This window comes from Sapajus apella, unplaced genomic scaffold (genome assembly GCF_009761245.1).
Source record: "Sapajus apella isolate SASKATOON/1434 unplaced genomic scaffold, GSC_monkey_1.0 scaffold11, whole genome shotgun sequence".
Classification (NCBI taxonomy): domain Eukaryota; kingdom Metazoa; phylum Chordata; class Mammalia; order Primates; family Cebidae; genus Sapajus; species Sapajus apella.
This window is the reverse complement of record NW_022436951.1, coordinates 28311442-28319107: the sequence shown is the minus strand read 5'-3', so window position 1 is coordinate 28319107 and position 7666 is coordinate 28311442. Positions and strand designations below refer to the sequence as shown.

The 7666-nt window shown below is 40.1% G+C and overlaps 1 protein-coding gene across 4 annotated transcripts in view; it reads right to left on the bottom strand.

Moving 5' to 3' along the window:
- Nucleotides 1–7666, bottom strand: part of DNAH5 (dynein axonemal heavy chain 5) — a 362294-nt gene that overhangs the window by 41050 nt on the left and 313578 nt on the right. The gene's annotated exons all lie outside the window — the stretch shown is intronic.

Sequence of the window (7666 nt, the reverse complement as noted above, 5' to 3'; positions counted from 1 at the left end):
GACAGAGTTTCACTCTTGTTGCCCAGGCTGGAGTGCAATGGTGAGATTTCAGCTCATAGCAATCTCCACCTTCTGGGTTCAAGTGTTTCTCCTGCCTCAGCCTCCCAAGTAGCTAGGATTACAGGCATGACCCACCACACCTGACTCATTTTGTGTTTTTTGTAGAGACAGGGTTTCTCCATGTTGGTCAGGCTGGTTTCAAACTCCCGACCTCAGGTGATCCTCCTGCCTCAGCCTCCCAAAGTGCTTGGATTACAGGTGTGAGCCACTGCACCCAGCCTATGCATTATTCTTAAAATGATAAGATCAATCCATCTGGCCACTGTAAAAATCCTTTTTCAAACAGAGTAGGCTATAAACAAATAACATTACTCAAGATACTTATTGAGCTAATCTCTATTTTATCCAAGTACCATGTGCACCACTAAATTGTTATCTTTTGCCAAATCCATCTTAATATATTTACAATTAGGTAAGTATGGCCTTGAAGCCAATTTGATGAAAATATTAGCTTATAAAATGAAAACAGATTGTTTTAATGCCAGGGAGCGAAGACCTAAAGACAATGCATTGTGTTGAACAAAATGATGCACCAATTTCCATGGCAACTGTCCATTTTCCAACAAACTGAAAAGAATATGACTCTCACCACAGGGTTAAGGAAAGGCTATTCACAGAAAGGAAACAATGTTCCTCACAGGCCAGAGTATTATGCATTGTTAAGTAGAGGGTAACTATGTTATGACTAACCTACCGGCTAACAAAGTACACAATGAGGCACAAATAGTGATTGTGGTAACAAATAAATAGACCCTTGATGAATAAACAGCTGAGAAAGGAATAATTCAAAATAAATTGTCAAAATGATTGAGAATTGTGCGGTTCCCTTTTCTCAAACTCTTGCTTTGAAAAGCAAAAAGTAAGTTTGGGTTTATTCTTTGTAAAAATGATATATGCAGAAGCTGTGGAGTTTGATTAGGTCCCATTTGTCATGTACTCACTCATAGGCGGGTGTTGAACAATGAGAACACATGGACACAGGGAGGGGAGCACTACACACTGGGGTCAGTTGGGGGGAAATAGGGGAGGGACGGTGGGGGGTGGGAAGCTGCGGAGAGATAGCAAGGGGAGAAATGCCAGATGTAGGTGATGGGGAGGAAGGCAGCAAATCACACTGCCACGTGTGTTCCTATGCAACAATTTTGCAAGTTCTTCACATGTACCCCAAAACCTAAAATGCAATAAAATAAATAAATGGGAAAAAAAAAGAAAAAAGAAAAAAAAAGATACATGCTTATAATGAAAGTTTTATACAAGCTACGTCACACAATCATAAATTGTCACAGCTAAGACAGACTTAGAGAATAGTCTAGGCTGAGTCTTTCCCATCTTAGAAATGACTAAAAGACCAGCATCGAGACACTGTTGAGGCCAAGAGCAGTGGCCCACATCCATAATCCCAGAACTTTGGGAGGAAAAGGCAAGAGGATAGCTTAACCCAGAAGTTTGATACCAGCTTGGGCAACATAAGGAGACCTCGTCTCTACAAAAAATTTAAGTTAGCTGGGTGTCGTGGCATGAGCTTGTAGTCCTAGCTATTCAGGAGGATCACCTGAGCCCAGGAGTTTGAGGTTACAGTGAGCTGTGATTGCACGACTGCACTCTAGCTTGGGTGACAGAGCAAGACCCTGTCTCTTAAAAAAAATTTTTTTTTAATGAAATTTGTTGTAGCTATTGGGCTCAATAGCTACTACAACAGAATATCATATTCTAAGTGGCAATCTGCTTATAAACAACTGAAATTTATTTATGACAGTTCTGGAGGATGGGAAGTCCAAGTTCAAGGCACCAGTGATTTGGTGTCTGGTGAGAGCTCACGTCTGGTTCATAGAAGACCATATTCTTTTGTTTTGTTTTGTTTTTTTGAGACAGAGTCTCGGTCTGTCACTAGGTGCCAGGCTGGAGTGCAGTGGTGTGATCTTGGCTCACTGAAACCTCTGCCTCCTGGGTTCAAGCAATTCTGCCTCAGCCTCCCGAGTAGCTGGGACTACAGGCGCATGCCACCATGCCCGCTAATTTTTATATTTTTAGTAGAGACAGGGTTTTACCATGTTGGCCAGAATGGTCTCGATCTCTTAACCTTGTGATCTGCCCACCTCAGCCTCCGAAAGCGCTAGGATTACAGGCATGAGCCACCGCACCTGGCCAGAAGACCATATTCTTACTGCAATTCTCAGATGGTGGAAGGAGCTGGGGTGTCTCTTGAACATTTTTTTTTTTTTGAGAGGGAGTCTTGCTCTGTTGCCCATGCTGGAATGCATTAGTGCAAAATCGGTTCACTGCAACCTGGTTCTCCCAGGTTCAAGTTATTCTCCTGCCTCAGCCTCCCAATTAGCTGGGATTACAGGCATGAGCCACCATGTCCAGCTATTTTTTTTTTTTGTATTTTAGTAGAGACGGGGTTTCATCATGTTGGCCAGGCTAGTCTCAAATCCTTGCCTCAAGTGATCTGCCTGTCTCAGCCTCCTGAAATGCTGGGATTACAGGAGTGAGCCACCGTGCCTGCCTGAGCCTCTTTTATAAGGGCATCAATCCCTTAGATGATAACTCTGCCCCTACAACCTAATCACCTCCCAAAAAACCCTTCCTTCTCATACCTTAACCTTAGGGTTTAGGTTTTCAACATCTGAATTTTAGTGGGATACAAACATTCGCACCACAACACTATCTAAATAACATTTTAAATTATGTTAAATGATTTTAAAGTTCTTACAGAGAGAGTCGATATCACCAGGTAGCTCTCATCAACCTAACTATTGCAACATAATCCTGCTCCAAAGTTTCCTCTGAAATCGTTTCATAAAACAGTGCTAAAACAGCTGTTGAAATCCAAAGACCTATGACAACCAGTCCAACCCATCCAAGTATCAGACTAATTAAAATGACAAAAATGCCGAAGATAATATAAAGACGCCCATCATTTGCTAAGCAAATCCCATGTATCAGGATTCACATAAATTGTATAAATTCTCAATAATCCTACTACGTAGATTCTAGTATCCGTGTATTATAGATGAGGAAACTGAAGCTTGAAAAAAGTAAATGACCTGCTCAAGATCACTCACAAGAAAGTGACAAAGCCAATCAAAAGACACAGACTGGCAAATTGGATAAAAAGCCAAAACCCATCAGTGTGCTGTATCCAGGAAACCCATCTCACATGCAAGGATACACAAAGGCTCAAAATAAAGGGATGGAGGAAGATTTACCAAGCAAATGGAGAGCAAAAAAAAAAGCAGGAGTTGCAATTCTCATCTCAGATAAATTAGACTTTAAAGCAACAAAGATCAAAAGAGACAAAGAAGGACATTACATAATGGTAAAAGGATCAATGCAACAAGAAGAGCTAATGATCCTAAATATATACGCACCCAATACAGGAGCACCCAGATACATAAGGCAAGTTCTTAATGACTTACAAAGAGACTTAGACTCCCATACAATAATAGTGGGAGACTTTAACACCCCATTGTCAATATTAGACAGATCGACCAGACAGAAAATTAACAAGGATATCCAGGACTTGAACTCAGACCTGGACCAAGCAAACCTAATGGACATTTACAGAACTCTCCACCCCAAATCCACAGAATATACATTCTTCTCAGAACCACATCACACCTACTCTAAAATTGACCACATAATTGGGAGTAAATCACTCAGCAGCAAATGCAAAAGAACGGAAATCGTTAACAAACAGTCTCTCAGACCACCGTGCAAACAAGTTAGAACTCAGAACTCAAAAACTAACCCAGAACCGCACAGCTTCATGGAAACTGAACAACTTGCTCTTGAATGTTGACTGGATAAACCATGAAATGAAGACAGAAATAAAGATGTTCTTTGAAACCAACGAGAATGAAGACACAACATACCAGAATCTCTGGGACACATTTAAAGCAGTCTCTAGAGGAAAATATATAGCAATAAATGCCCACATGAGAAGCAAGGAGAGATCAAAAATTGACACCCTATTGTCAAAACTGAAAGGGCTAGAGGAGCAAGGTCAAAAAAACTCAAAGTCTAGCAGAAGACAAGAAATAGCTAAGATCAGAGCAGAACTGAAGGAGATAGAGACACAAAAAACCCTTCAAAAAATCAATAAATACAGGAGCTGGTTTTTTGAAAAGATCAACGAAATAGACAGACCACTAGCCGGATTAATAAAAAAGAAAAGAGAGAATAACCAAATTGATGCAATAAAAAATGATAAAGGGGATATCACCACAGATTCCACAGAAATTCAAACCATCATCAGAGATTATTACAAACAACTCTATGCACATAAACTAGTAAACCTGGAAGAAATGGATAAATTCCTGGACACTTGCCTCCTCCCAAGCCTAAACCAGGAAGAAGCCGAAACCCTGAACAGACCCATAACAAGGTCTGAAGTTGAGGCAGCAATTAAGAGCTTACCACCCAAAAAAAGCTCAGGTCCAGACGGGTTCACAGACGAATTCTACCAGACATAAAAAGAGGAGCTGGTACCATTCCTTCTGAAACTATTCCAAACAATACAAAAAGAGGGAATTCTTCCCAAATCATTTGATGAGACCAACATCATCCTGATTCCAAAACCCGGCAGAGACTCAACAAGAAAAGAAAACTTCAGGCCAATATCCATGATGAACATAGATGCAAAAATCTTCAATAAAATACTGACAAGCCGATTGCAACAGCACATCAAAAAGCTTATCCACCATGATCAAGTAGGCTTCATCCCAGGGATGCAAGGCTGGTTCAACATATGCAAATCTATAAACGTAATTCACCATATAAACAGAACCAAAGACAAAAACCACATGATTATCTCAATTGATGCAGAGAAGGCCTTTACAAAATTCAACAGCCCTTTATGCTAAAAACACTCAATAAGCTAGGTATTGATGGAACGTATCTCAAAATAATAAAAGCTATTTATGACAAACCAACAGCCAATATCATACTGAATGGGCAAAAACTGGAAGCATTCCCCTTGATATGTGGCACCAGACAAGGATGCCCTCTCTCACCACTGCTATTCAATATAGTATTAGAAGTTCTAGCCAGAGCAATCAGGCAAGAAAAAGAAATAAAGGGCATTCAAATAGGAAAGAAGGAAGTCAAATTGTCTCTATTTGCAGATGACATGATTGTATATCTAGAAGACCCCATCGTCTCAGCCCCAAATCTCCTGAAACTGATAAGCAAGTTCAGCAAAGTCTCAGGATACAAAATAAATGTGCAAAAATCACATGCATTCCTATACACCAATAACAGACTTAAAGAGAGCTAAATCAAGAACAAACTTCCATTCACAATTGCCACAAAGAGAATAAAATACCTAGGAATACAACTAACAAGGAATGTAAAGGACCTCTTCAAGAACTACAAGCCACTGCTCAACAAAATAAGAGAGGACACAAATAGATGGAGAAACATTCCATATTCATGGTTAGGAAGAATCAATATCATGAAAATGGCCATATTGCCCAAAGTAATTTACAGATTCAATGCTATTCCCATCAAGCTACCAATGACCTTCCTCGCAGAACTAGAAAAAAATCACCTTAAACTTCATATGGAACCAAAAGAGAGCCCGCATAGCCAAGTCAATTCTAAGCAAAAAGAACAAAGTGGGAGGCATCACACTACTGGACTTCAAACTATACTACAAGGCTATAGTAATCAAAACAGCATGGTATTGGTACCAAAACAGAGATGTAGAGCAATGGAACAGAACAGAGGTCTCAGAGGCAACACATCATATCTACAACCATCTGAACTTTGACAAACCTGACAAAAACAAGCAATGGGGAAAGGATTCCCTGTTCAATAAATGGTGTTGGGAAAGCTGGCTAGCCATGTGCAGAAAGCAGAAACTGGACCCCTTCCTGACACCTTACACTAAAATTAACTCCAGATGGATTAAAGACTTAAACATAAGACCTAACATCATAAAAACCGTAGAAGAAAATCTAGGCAAAACCATTCAGGACACAGGTGTAGGCAAGGACTTCATGACCAAAACACCAAAAACATTGACAACAAAAGCAAAAATAGACAAATGGGACCTAATCAAACTCCACAGCTTCTGCACAGCAAAAGAAATAGTGATTAGAGTGAATCTGCAACCAACAGAATGGGAAAAAATTTTTGCAGTTTACCCATCTGACAAAGGGCTGATATCCAGAATTTACAAAGAACTAAAACAGATTTACAAGAAAAAAACTAACAAGCCCATTCAAAAGTGGGCAAAGGATATGAACAGACACTTTACAAAAGAAGACATACATGAGGCCAACAAACATATGAAAAAATACTCATCATCACTGGTCATCAGAGAAATGCAAATCAAAACAACATTGAGATACCATCTCACGCCAGTTAGAATGGCGAACATTAAAAAATCTGGAGACAACAGATGCTGGAGAGGATATGGAGAAATAGGAACACTTTTACACTGTTGGTGGGAGTGTAAATTAGTTCAACCATTGTGGAAGACAGTGTGGCGATTCCTCAAGGACCTAGAAATAGAAATTCCATTTGACCCAGCAATCCCATTACTGGATATATAACCAAAGGATTATAAATCGTTCTACTATAAGGACACATGTACATGAATGTTCATTGCAGCACTGTTTACAATAGCAAAGACCTGGAACCAACCCAAATGCCCATCGACAATAGACTGGATAGGGAAAATGTGGCACATACACACCATGGAATATTATGCAGCCATCAAAAACGATGAGTTTGGGTCCTTTGTAGGGACATGGATGAACCTGGAAACCATCATTCTCAGCAAACTGACAGAAGAGCAGAAGATCAAACACCGCATGTTCTCACTCATAGGCGGGTGTTGAACGATGAGAACACATGGACACAGGGAGGGGAGCACTATACACTGGGGTCAGTTGGGGGGATATAGGGCAGGGAGGGTGGGGGGTGGGAAGCTGGGGAGAGGTAGCAAGGGGAGAAGTGCCAGATGTAGGTGATGGGGAGGAAGGCAGCAAATCACACTGCCACGTGTGTACCTATGCAACAATTTTGCATATTCTTCACATGTACCCCACAACCTAAAATGCAATAAAATAAATAAATGGGGGAAAACAAAAAAGAAAGTGACAAAGCCAACACATACTCTAAATCTCATCTTCCTAACTCTAAATCTTATGCTTGCTATCATCATGCCAAACTGTGATACGCTTCACAGTATTTCAACAAGAGCTGGACACTCTGTTCAAACTTATTTCCATGTGGAAATACATTTCATGCCTGAGTTGAGAATGTCAGGATCAACTATCCATTGAAAAGCTCCAGAAACTGGGGACTAGAATCACTGAGGCCAGAAATCAGTAACATATTAAGGCTTCACCAGAGAAGGCAACTCCTATGTCTACACATCTTTCTCTCCAGATAGTCATCTGTCAATTATTCTGATTTAGGAAATTTGGAAAATAATATAGCTAAAGACTAAGTGTTTAATGGTTAGAGAAAATTAAAGACAGAGAGAGATTGTCCATAACTTAACCATTTCTAAGTTCAAATCTAAACAGATGAGCCTTTGTTGCTACTATAAGATACACACACACACACACACACACACACACACACACACACA